This window comes from Tursiops truncatus, chromosome 1 (genome assembly GCF_011762595.2).
Source record: "Tursiops truncatus isolate mTurTru1 chromosome 1, mTurTru1.mat.Y, whole genome shotgun sequence".
Taxonomy (NCBI): domain Eukaryota; kingdom Metazoa; phylum Chordata; class Mammalia; order Artiodactyla; family Delphinidae; genus Tursiops; species Tursiops truncatus.
In genome coordinates this window covers 108,555,843-108,569,334 of record NC_047034.1, presented here as the reverse complement: position 1 = coordinate 108,569,334, position 13,492 = coordinate 108,555,843, and the positions used below count along the sequence as shown (strand labels likewise).

General features: G+C 33.6%; 1 protein-coding gene across 2 annotated transcripts in view; it reads right to left on the bottom strand.

The window, feature by feature from the left end:
* The window catches only part of COL24A1 (collagen type XXIV alpha 1 chain), a 392,639-nt gene that overhangs the window by 286,547 nt on the left and 92,600 nt on the right, over positions 1-13,492 (bottom strand). The gene's annotated exons all lie outside the window — the stretch shown is intronic.

The following is a 13,492-nucleotide window of genomic DNA, read 5'->3' as shown; positions in this document are numbered from 1 at the left end:
CAATCCATTAATTTTGTGCACTATTTCATGCTGTTCCTATACACACACCACAGAGAATGAAATGACTATTAATATTTAGCATATGCTTAGCACACTTACCTTGGCTAAAGGCTTTATACACATTATTATATATACACTACTTCATTTCGTCTTCACAGTAGGTCAAATCAATGAGTACTAATATCCTCACTTCATAGTTGAAGAAGTTAAAGCACAGAGAGGTTAAGTCACTTGCACCCACTAATGTTGGGTGGGACTGAGCTGTGAATGCAGGCAGTCTGATTGCAGAGTCAGTGGTCGTTCTACCATGTTATATTAAATACTTTAACCCATCATTCCAAGATACAATACAACATGTAAAAACATCATTTAAGAAAAGGGAAAATGCACATAAATATTGTAAATACAAAATGCAGTGAGATTGAAATATAAGCTTCCCAAAGGTCTATTGAGAATTCTACAGTAAAACTGTGAAGGACAGTAAATTAACACATTTCCTCATTATAAATTCTATTGTAAAATAACTCAATTACTCAGTTACTCTTGCTTTATATACTCAAAGTTTTTCTCGAGAGATTTACCATTGAGTTTATCAACTTCAAAGCTCCCTTTTTAAAAGGCTACTTTACAAAATTCTTTATAATACTTATTATGAACACTTTGACAACACTCAGTTTTAAAAACTTTTAAGGCTAACAAAATAAAGTACATTATTAGATTTTTATAATCTTTTATTTAGGCAAGTCAGTATTAAATATTATGTGTTCAACAGACTGCCAATAATCACTCGTTCACTAGTACAAACACGAATGGGCTAAGTTGAAAAGATGGTTTAACAATGGAAAAAAAGATATGATGTTTCTAAGACATAGTTAACTCGTACTAGGAGTGTTTTTTCTTATTTTGTAATCAGAGGATAATGCAAAAACCATCTGTATAGTCAAACATATTGCAGCCATACCCCCTTCAAAGTCAGTTGAAATTCAGGCAGGCATTTTGCTCTCATTGTCCTTGGAAGTCAAATCCTGTTGACCATAAAATAAGCTCACAAATCTGCAATACATCATTCCATTCAGTATGAATTATTATGGGTATTTGAAAGTATCTGTGATACACACGTAATGGAAAAAGTAGAAGAAAAATACTGTAATAAATCTGAAACATGAGATGATTGATTTTTTAGATGGATCATAAGTAGGTTTTCCAGAAACCCCAGTGAAATAATAGAGAATGGGGGACATACTACATGATTCCATTAATGTGAAATGTTCAAAATAGGCAAATCTATGGAGATAGAAAGTAGATTAGTGGTTGTTGAGGCCTGGTGGTGTGGTGAAGAATTGGAGAGTGACTGCTTACAATATTGGGTTTCTTTCTGAGGTGATGAAAATGTTCTAAAATTAGTGCAATGGCTGTACAAGTCTATGAATATACTAACAACCACTGAATTGTACACTTTAAAGGGGTGAATTTTATGGTATGTACATTACATCTTAATAAAGTTTTTCTCAAAAAACAAGGAAACAATTGGTCTGAACAAGGAGTGGGAGTGCTGAAAACATCTTTGGGCACTCACTCAGGATTGCCTAGAGAATGTGCTCTTTGGGACCGACTGGCCCCCCACCCTCATCCAGTGGGAGGAGCTGCTCTCCAGTTCAGCATCCCACACAACTAGTGATTTCTCCCTGCTAGGAGAAGGGAGAGAACTGTGATTAGTTCTCCACTTATCACAAAGCCTGTATTTTCTACAACCAGCATAAAAACAACGAAATAAGTACTTATTGATTTCAACTTCCTATTCTTTTGGTAGTTCAATAATACATATAATAAATATTAGCTGTTCAACTTCACTTTGCCCCCGAAACAATTTAGTTGAACTGAGAATACACCTACTTTAACATTTTTTATGTATTATTTCTCCTCTCACTTTACTATGCATTAAGCAGTTCATTTTTAACTCTCTCTTCTAGATAGAGATATCTTTTTGTTTTAACCCATCTTACATGTTGACCATCGTGTCATCAATATTTGAAATAATTCCTACATTTTCTTGTTTCATGAAATATAGTACAGTTAATTCCATAAAAAGCATCATTATATTTGGCTACATATTGGACATATATTTTCTTTTGAAGAAAATCATGCCAATGTTTTATATTGTTAAATATGTCACTGCTTGTACAATGTTATTCAGTTGTTATTTCAATTTTGGCAACTATATGCATTTTTTTTTTTACTGCAGGTAAAGCTCTGAATTCCTTTAATAAAATAAACCTAAGTATTTGCAACCATATATCTTCACTGTAAAAAAAAATGATCTTAAATGTTGGTTGTGAAATATGGAAGAGTAGTGACAAAACACTCTGCCTTCGAACTTGGAATACAAATGACACAGTTTCTACAATTTCTTTCTCCACTTGAAAGAATTTGTTGCAAAATGAAATACTAAATTTTCTCTCATATTTACTTAGTGGAAAATTATAACCCCTAATTTAATCAAACTGTGTTCTCTTAGAAATATCCTCCTACTACCAAAGGATATAATGGCCATTTTCCAGGATAATCATCCATAGGAAAGCTTGAATTTTTGCCCTTTTAGCCCAACTTGCCAATTTCATGAATGTAATAATCATCTTCTCTGTCATACTGAGTGAAGTAAGTCAGACAAAGACAAATATCATATGATATCACTTATATGTGAAATCTAAGAAAATGGTACAAATGAACTTATTTACAAAACAGAAATCAAGTTACAGATATAGAAAACAAACTTATGGTTACCAGTGGAAAGAGGGGAGGGATAAACTGGGAGACTGGGACTGACATATACACACTACTATATATAAAACAGATCATTAATAAAGACCTACTGTATAGCACAGGGAACTCTACTCAATACTATGTAATGGCCTATATGGGCCATTACATCTAAAAAAGAGTGGATATATGTGTACGTATAACTGATTCACTTTGCTATAAACCTGAAACTAACACAACACTGTATGTTGTGTCAACTATACTTCAATAACAAACAAATAAACAAGTAAATAAATGGCATGCCAGAGTTGCATTGTTACTTCTGTGAACATAATTCTATTTTTTACATTTTCATTGTTTTGATCAGTTGTAAAATTTTATTTCGTAAAGAATATGACATTTCAGGGATTTCACTTGATCTCTTCAAGTTATGAATAATTTTCTTGCTCATTTCCACTGTTTGATCAATGTAGTGGACAGATTTTGAAGTGACTCCTAATGATTCCTGTTGCCCACATCTTTGTATGATACCCTCCCTTTGTGTGTGGTGGGACTATGACTTGCTTCTTCTAACAAATAGAATAGAGCAAAGGTAATGGGAGGCCAATGATGTGATTATGTTATACTATATAAGAGTCCATCTTAGCAGCCTGGAGCTAGAGTCTTCCTGAGTTTGATGAAATAAGCAGCTGTGTTGGAGAGGCCACACAGCAGGGAACTGTGAGTGACCTCTAGAACTGTGGACAGTCCATAGGACCTGAAGTTGGGCTATAGCCAAAAGCCAGCAAAGAGCCAGCGCCTCTTAGTTCTACAACCTCAAGGAAATGAATTCTTCTCACAACCTGAATGAGCTTGGAAGTGAACTCTTCTCCAGTCAAGCGTGCAGATGATAATGCAGCAGCTGACACTTTGACTGCAGAAGACCTAGTTAAGTAGTATCTGGACTGCTGACTGATGAAAACTATGAGATTTATTAATGGGTGTATTTTAAGCTTCTAAGTTTGTGGTATTTGTTATGTAGCAACAGATAGAAAACTAATATAATTGGTAATTATATCTCCTTTAAATAAAGTCCTATTTGCAGAATTTACTATGTGGTAATGCTCAATGTAAGAGTACTCACACTGTTTCTAGATTTTAAGAATTTAAGGAAATAATCTTTTTGAAGATTTTCTACTGCTTTTAATTCTCTATTGAAAATTATAATCAATGAATAATCAATATTAGTTAAATAAATTTAAAATTTTATATTTACTTTAACATTTTTACTGTAATCTAATTAAATATCTTTTTAAAACTGCATAATTCTACAATTTCCTATCCATCTAGCTACCTACATAAACAATTTTTATCATGCTTCATGAATTTTGTTTCTATACCTATGATATACAAAATTTAAGAGTAATATGAATTGTTTAATAATACAAAATGTTTCTCAGTCTCTGGGAATTTCTCAGTCTCAGCTATTGCAAATATTGCACTAGTTCTACTACCTCTGAAGCCAAACACAAAGAACACAAAGAGAAGCAAGAAAATAGAAAGTTTGCATTACTTGAAGCAGTACTTCATTATACAAGAGCCTATTGCATTCATACTAAAAGGAGAATTAGATAAGTAAATTCATCTTTCCTCAACCAAAGTGCTTCTACCGCCTGCTCAGTCCTCATCACAATCTCAAGCAGTTTCTGTCTCTAATGTTGGCAGTGGTACCAGCCTCAAAACTTCATGGTATTCAGATGTGAGGTTATAAGAAAGAGATGTGGAGAAGAATTTCTCTGAGCCTTGAACATTATTAAAATACTTTCGTAGCCAGCCTCAAAGATGGACCCTCATGATTCTCACTACCTGGTATTAATGCCCTTGTGTAGTGACCCCCCATTTTGACTCCTGGCTGGCCTATGTGACTAACAGAATATAGAAGTAACAGAATGTGACTTCTTAGGCTAGGTCATAAAAGGCACTATACCTTTCACTTTGCTCCCATGGACCACTTGCTCTGGTGGAAGTCAACAGCCATGCTGTGAAGACACTCAAGTTGCAATGTGGAGAGTTCCCCATGGGGAGGAAATGAGACTTCCCACCTGCCAGTAAGTGAGCCACCTTAATAGCAGATCAGCCCCAGTCAAGCCTTCAGATGACTGCAGTTCTGCCCAAAATCTTGACTGTAACCTCATATGAAACCCTAAGCTAGACCCACCCAAATAAGCCACTCCCAAATTCCTGACCCACAGAAACTATAAGAAATAATATATATTTATTATTATTGTTTTAAACTGCTAACATGGAGCAATCTGTTACATAGCAATAGGTAACTAATACGTAATAACAAGAATGGATGTCTAGGATTACAGGTCACACAATGCCAATGCTAAGTGCTAAATCCTGAGTGATGGGAAAATCAAGAGTTTTTAAAATACATTTTATTTTATTTGTTTGTGATGTACAGGGTCCTCTAAAGTGCACAGCCCAGATCAAGTTTCTCTCTTGCCTGGGTCTTATTGTACTGTTACCAAACACTAAGAACAAAACAAGTATTCTAGACTTGGTATGCCTGAATATATATGTGTTGTTAATATTGTAGACTACACACAGATACTATACTTGGTGGTACAGCTAAATATCAGGAAACAGTGGAAAACTTATTGCTTAGGGAGTCTAGTAAAAGAATTATTTTCCTAGTTCTACAAAGACAGTAGATAAACACTGAATACAAAATAACTAGAGAAACACGAGGACTAAAATAACCATAAAATACTGGTGACTATATTTATGGAATTAAAAAATAAAAGCATTGCAAAATTTTTCTGTTAAAGACTACAATTAACTATGAACACATTTTGCTCTTTCTAAAGAACAAATGTATAGAAATAATATATTCAATCTAAAGTAGAGATAAATTAAAATTATCATAAAAGACATATATACTAAACAGGCATTAGTGATAAAGTAAACAGGCATTACCAATAAAAACAGAAATTCAACTTTTTCCAAGACGAAGCAATGAAAACAGAAGACTGCACTAAATTGTCTAGGACTAGACACACTAACATAAAACCCAGAGGTTAATTTTACACATTCTACACATGAATACATACTACTAGAAAATCCTGATATTTTAAAATCCTTCAAAGGGAAACACAATTATTGTAGGTAAAGGCTGGAGTGTAAAGTGCTCTGTGATAATCCAGTCTCTGACTCTTTCTTTTCCTTATAGGTAAGACAATTTGATCCACATTTCAAGGTCAACCATGTCCTAACAGTTGAGACTAATTTTAAACTTAGGTAGGAATTTAATGGGTTTTAGACAAATTCTTGGAGATTTGGCATCAAGTCAGGCTTGCTGTTAACCTAGCTATGATCTGGGCCTCAGTTCTCAGGCTCAAGTTCCTGCCTTGCTCTTAAAGACTGGCTACCAGCTTGTACTCTAGTTCTGGGAATTGGACTCTTCCTTTTTCTTGTGTTCAAGAACCAGTTTTGCCACACATTATCCCTCAATCATAAGGGTCATGCCTCATTCTTGCCATTTTCCCACACTGAGAATACAAGCCAAGCCAAACCTCACTTCCATATTTGCACTCACATTTCCACATGCCTGATTTTGATAACCTACAAGACTCTCTTGAGTTTTCCCTTACATTATCCACCCTGAAAATAAATGCCTGCCTGAATTCCCATTTGTTGGTGTCATACCTCTACGAAATCATGCTCTTCCTGGACTTCCCCAAAGTTACCAACTACAGTTCATTGGGCATCCCTCTTCTCAGTAACTGACCCGACCTTGAAGATGGGTTTAATTCAAAGTCCTGGTCTCTTCATACATCTTGTCAAGTTATAGTTAGCCAAACATAGTTACTACAGATCATCCCAGTAAAGTAGAATCCAGAAAATACATTTTTCCTGAAAGAGGCAGAATCACTGAAAAATTAATGACAATATTTTGTAATGCTCTAGCAACAGTAGTTCTTTCTTCATGAATCAACTTCAAACTTTTCCTGGGACAAAGAAAACACTGTCTCCAAATTCTCCATAAAATGTATGTATTTGAAACACAGCTGTGCAATACGTATTTAAGATTGTTTGGGGCTAAAGATAGAACTAATAACAGATGTTTAACAGAAGGATTTTATATTCTGAAATTCTAACACTGAAGTTAGAAGCCAAAATACAGTTTACTTTAAATAGACTCTTCTAACAGAAACCTGTAAGAGAAAAGGAGACACTCCTTTCTATAGTTGGAAAAGTAAACATCTCTGAAGTCCCGGTGCCTTAAGCGTGTTATTTTGTCCACTATTCTAAGGCTGCGATACTTTGATATTCATAGGAAGAAAACTGAGTACTCTTTTTCTCTTTGTCAAACTTCAAATATAATATGATTTGATTATGTATAATCTATTACTATCAGATCTGAAAAAGTCCTTAGAAAACCTGTGTATTCTGACAACAGTTTTCTAGGTACTGTTGAGAGTCAATCCAAATCTCCAATATCATGTTACCTTCAATCCTGGAAAAATCAATTCTAGCAGAGATATTTTAGGTCGTGGAGCTACATAAATTTGCTTCAACTTACTACAAGAGACTACTGATTAAATCAATCTGGGAGCCCTGTAAAATGCTTTTTTAATAGCAGCTATAGAATTTCCTGACTGCACACTACATAAGGAAGTTTGGAAACTTTGCATTAAAAAGAGAGCTACTTGAAATTAGTAACATATATAAAATATGAAGTTAAATACATATATATCCTCTTTCCCTGTGTCTCCCATTTTTTTTAAATAGCATTCTTCTTTTCCATTATAAATCAGCGGATGGTTTTATGCTTTTAAATAATTTGGTTCATATCATATGCTCCAAGAAACTTCTCAAAGACAGTAAAACATGTAAAATAGAACAGGAGTTCTTTGGTATTTTAAAAACAGTCCTGACCAATAAAGATGGTCTACTACCTTGTTTTTAAGATCTCTAATATTAACTGACAACAAGGATTTTGATCCAATTGTGACATTATAGGGAGTGTAGGAGGGAAGAAAAGGAAGAGGGAAGAACTACAGTATCTCAATATCAAAAAGCATGAGTACACAAACACTGACTAATATGTAACTGATTACATAAGGCATTTTAAAATAATTGTGATTAGTGAGTACCTAATACTAAGATCCTAAAATCAAAAATAGTTTACAATACAAGGAAGAAAACCACTTCTCAAATGCCAACAACCCAAGACTAAGGAACAAATGAATTTGTTAATAAAACTACTTTTACATAGTCTGATCCTAAAATATACCAAATTCCTAACAAAACCAGTTTTTTACTTTTCCTGGTTGAAAAAGCAAAAACACATTATGTGACAAATATTAACTCTTATCTGCAAACTCTGAATAAATATAATATTTTATTTTGGGGAAGAAAGAGTTTTCTGGGAAGATTTAAGATGAAATAACTTAACACAAACATTAATGTAAAAAATACCAGTACAAGGCTAAATAATAAATAACTCAAACAACCAAAATAATATGTTATTTTAAAATGTATCCATTTTCAATAGCATTCACATAATATTTATACTGTCTAGGAGAGGATATCTCTTACCTGTAAGTCTATAATTTCATTAAAACAATATAGACATCACTAAGGAAGCTGGCTCACAACAACTTAATTCCATGCTTAGTGTTTACTCAGGGAAATAAGTGATTCTTTGGCAACCAGTATGAGCATATGATTTATAGCAACATCTTCCCAAACTTAAGCTTAGCAATATTACTAACAATTTTGGACAGGACTTTGACTACTCCCCTATATATTTCTATGCTGCACAGGTATATGATGTCATGTCAATACATATACACTTTCATATTTTTGTAAACTATTCACACCAAACATAGAGCTTTAGTACTCAGGTTAGAAACCAATACAGTAATCCAAAACAGCTTATATTTATAGTGACCTAAACTTGGATTTTGAAGTTTTCTATGCCTAGTACCTTCACTATTTTGACTATCAGAGTGTTTCATATTTTATAATACAGAAAGTGAAGTAATTTATTTTACCAGTTTCTGGCTTTAATTTCAGAGACTCTAAAAATATAAGTGTAATATGTTACATAAAATTTAAGGAGTTATCTAAAAGGAGTTACTATTATTCTACAAATTACATGTTACAATAATTATTTAAAACTGAATCATGTTCAACATGCACATGAAAAGATGCTCAATATGGCTAATTATTAGAGAAATGCAAATCAAAACTACAATGAGGTATCACCTCACACCAGTCCGAATGGCCATCACCAAAAAGTCTACAAACAATAAACACTGGAGAGGGTATGGAGAAAAGGGGACCTTCCTACACTATTGATGGGAGTGTAAATTGATGCAGCCACTATGGATAACAGTACGGAGGTTCCTTAAAGAGTAAAAATAAAGTTATCATATGATCCAGCAATCCCACTCCTGGGCATGTATCCAGAAAAGATTAAAACTGTAGTTCAAAAAGGTACATGTACCCCAATGCTCATAGCAGCACTATTTACAATAGCCAAAATATGGAAGTAACCTAAGTGTCCACTGACAGAGGAATGGATAAAGAAGATGTGGTGTGTGTATATATATATACACACATATGTATATGTGTGTATATATATACACACACATATATTCCATTTTATATGGAATATATATATTAATATACATATTAATTATATATAATGAAATATTACTTAGCCATAAAAATGAATGAAATAATGTCATTTGCAGCAATATGGATGGATACAGAGATTATCATATGAAGTGAAGTAATCAAAGACAAATATATGATATCACTTACATGTGGAATCTAAAAAAGTGATACAAATGAACTTATTTACAAAACAAAAACAGACTCACAGACATAGAAAACAAACTTATGGTTACCAAAGGGGAAAGGGGGAGAAGGGAGGGATAAATTAGGAGTTTGGGATTAACAGATACACACTACTATATATAAAATAGGTAAACAACAAGGACTTATTGTATAGGATAGGGAACTATTACTGTATAGGATAGGGAACTACAGTGAATATCTTATAATAACCTATAATGGAAAAGAATCTGAAAAAGAATACATACATGTATAACTGAATCACTTTGCTGTACACCTGAAACTAACACAACATTGTAAATCAACTATACTTCAATTTTTAAAAACTGAATCATATGCTATGCTCAAAGGCTGAGTAATTGTATCTACCTAAAATTTGAGGAAACAAGCTCATTTACAATGTAAGACTAATCAAATTAATTAAAGGGGAGTGGTGATTATAATAAAGTACATCTTAGAAATTCTAAGGACAGTAAGTGAAATAACATGGATGGGATCCACATAGCTGTACCTTAATGAAGCACCAACCTACACTTCTAAATAGCTATGAAACCAGCAGAAGATTGGACCTAACAGTCTTTGACATATGCATAGCCAAAAACTTCTTAAATGGGTCCTTTTTAGAGTTCAGCATTTCCAGGTTTCTGTATTTTCTTTCACATGTATGGTTTCCGTCAGCTCTTTATGTTGGTCTGGATCCTTTAATTCTGCTTCCGTATTTGAATATCTACTTCATATATAACAACAAATAGTATACATAATTTAATAAATGACCAAGAGAAAATGGCCATATTTGTATTCACACACCTAATATCTTTCCAGGTCAAAGAGAGTGGAAATTTTATCAAAAGATATTGTCCTTTTACTATTATTAAAACAGTAATAAGTAACCATTCTTCTCATGGAATTTGAATCATCTAAATTGAAATATGTGTCTCATGCCACATAATATCCCATAATAATATGTTTGCCCTTACTTAATGTCAAAGATATCTGAAGATGATTTTACTTATAATAAACATAACATGGTGGAGCATTTATGCATAGGATAATATTCTGGAACAGTCTCTGAGGTCAACCTTGGCATAATTTGACTTGTGGTTGTAACTGTATCTTAGTCTAAGTACAGTGATTTCCTCATAAACATGGTCAAATCATTTTGTGGTAAAAACGAGAAAGTACATATAGTATACATGACACAGTACAGCACTAGACAGACTTTTTTATAACGCTATTTAGGAAAAATGGAATGCATGTGTTTTTCAAATATAATTTTTCTAAGATCTAAATCTATTACAAAGGCATATATCTTTAAAGAAATAAAACTTTACAAATTTTTTAATATAAAGAACAGTGCACTCAAAAAAAAGAACCCAGTGATCATTCCATTCACTATCTTTCCACAGTTTTCTTGAACTCCTCTTTTGAACTCAATAGCATCTGTTGGATAATATTATAATTCCCTATGGAGTAAGAAACCAGAAGTTATCTATAAATTTCCATGGACGATTTTACAGTTCATTATACAGTAGGGAAGTAGATAATACCTATACATTGTCAAGATAAAGTTAAGGGACCTCTGTGGTGGCACAGTGGTCAAGAGTCCACCTGCCAATGCAGGGGACATGAGTTCGAGCCCTGCTCCAGGAAGATCCCACATGCCGCAGAGCAACTAAGCCCATGCGCCACAACTACTGAGCCTGCGCTCTAGAGCCCACAAGCCACAACTACTGAGCCTGTGTCCCAAAACTACTGAAGCCCTTGTGCTCTAGGTCTTGCGTGCTGCAACTACTGAGCCCACATACTGCAACTACTGAAGTCCACGAACCTAGAGCCCGTGCTCTGCAACAAGAGAGAAGCCACCACAATGAGAGAGCACACGCACTGCAACCAAGAGTAGCCCCCGCTCGATGCAACTAGAGAAAGCCCACATGCAGCAATGAAGACCCAATGCAGCCCCCCCCAAGGAAAGATAAAGTTAATATCTATATAAGACCAGCTATATTAATAAATAAAGATGGTAGTTATTTAAGTGATATATCACAGAGACTCTGTGAAAATGTTTCCTCAGCAACGCCTAAAATTCCACCATTAAAGATTACTTATTCTATCTTAAACTATACTTAAAATATAATTACTAATGGGTAAGGTAACACTTTAAGCACTGGAAATAATATAATATCATAAATAAATTAATTAGTTCTTTTACTGACAGCATACTTTAGTAGGAGATGGATGAAAAAAAATTAAGACATAGAATGGAGAACAAGAATAAAGAAGATGAACTTCACCTACTATCAATTTTGAGACAGCCCAATCTGCATATTTAGATTAGATATTTGACACATAAGAGAGGTACTTCTATTGGGATATGTGTAAGAGAGATAAAATGTAAAGAATATACTAACATTCAGAAGTATAATAGAGTGTAATCAAATGAGATGGCATACAAAATATTTAACAAAGTGCTTGAGACTAAAAATTGGTGATGATGGTAATGATGATGGTACAGTTTCTGCTGTTATAATTATTACAAGATTAACTTGAATGTTGAATGTAATTGCAAGAAAACAAAATGTTTGGCTTACTTTTCATTTCTTGACAGTTTTGTAAGTTTATCTTAATACATTAAAATTTTAAAGTGAAACCACTCCTATTCAACACAGTTTTGGAAGTCTTAGCCACGGCAATCAGAGAAGAAAAAGAAATACAGATTGGAAAAGAAGAAGTAAAACTGTCACTGTTTGCAGATGACATGATACTATACCTAGAAAATCCTAAAGATGCCACCAGAAAATTACTAGAACTAATCAATGAATTTGGTTAAGGTTGCAGGATACAAAATTAAAGCACAGAAATCTCTTGCATTCCTATGCATACTAACAATGAAAGATCAGAAAGAGAAATTAAGGAAACAATCCCATTTACCATCACAACAAAAAGATTAAAATACCTCAGAATAAACCTAACTAAGGAGGCGAAAGACCTGTACTCAGAAAATTACACAACAATGATGAAAGAAATCAAAGATAACATAAACAGATGAAAAAATATACCATGTTCTTGGATTGAAAGAATCAATATTGTGAAAATGATTGTACTACCCAAAGCAATCTACAGATTCAATGCAATCCTTATCAAATTACCAATGGCATTCCTCACAGAACTAGAACAAAAAATTTTACAATTTGTATGGAAACACAAAAGACCCCGATAGCCAAAGCAATCTTGAGAAAGAAAAATGGAGCCAGAGGAATCAGGCTCCCAGACTTCAGACTATACTACAAAGCTACAGTAATCAAGACAGTATGGTACTGGCACAAAAACAGAAATATAGATCAATGGAACACGATAGAAAGCCCAGAGATAAACCCATGCACATATGGTCACCTAATTTATGACAAAGGAGGTAAGAACATACAATTGACAAAAGACAGCCTCTTCTATAAGTTGTGCTGAGAAAACTGGGCAACTACATGTAAAAGAATGAAATTAGAACACTACTTAAGACCATACACAAAAACAAACTCCAAATGGATTAAAGAACTAAATGTAAGACCGCACACTATAAAACTCTTAGAGGAAAATGTAGGAAAAACACACTTTGACATGAACCACAGCAAGATCTTTTTTGACCCACCTCCTACAGTAATGAAAATAAAAATAAAAACAAAAATAAACAAATGACCTAATGAAACTTAAAAGCTTTTGCACAGCAAAGGAAACCATAAACAAGATGAAAAGACAACCCACAGAATGGGAGAAAATATTTGCAACCAAAGCAACAGACAAAGGATTAATCTCCAAAATATACAAACAGCTCATGGAGATCAATATCAAAAGAACAAACAACTCAATCAAAAAATGGGCAGAAAACCTAAAT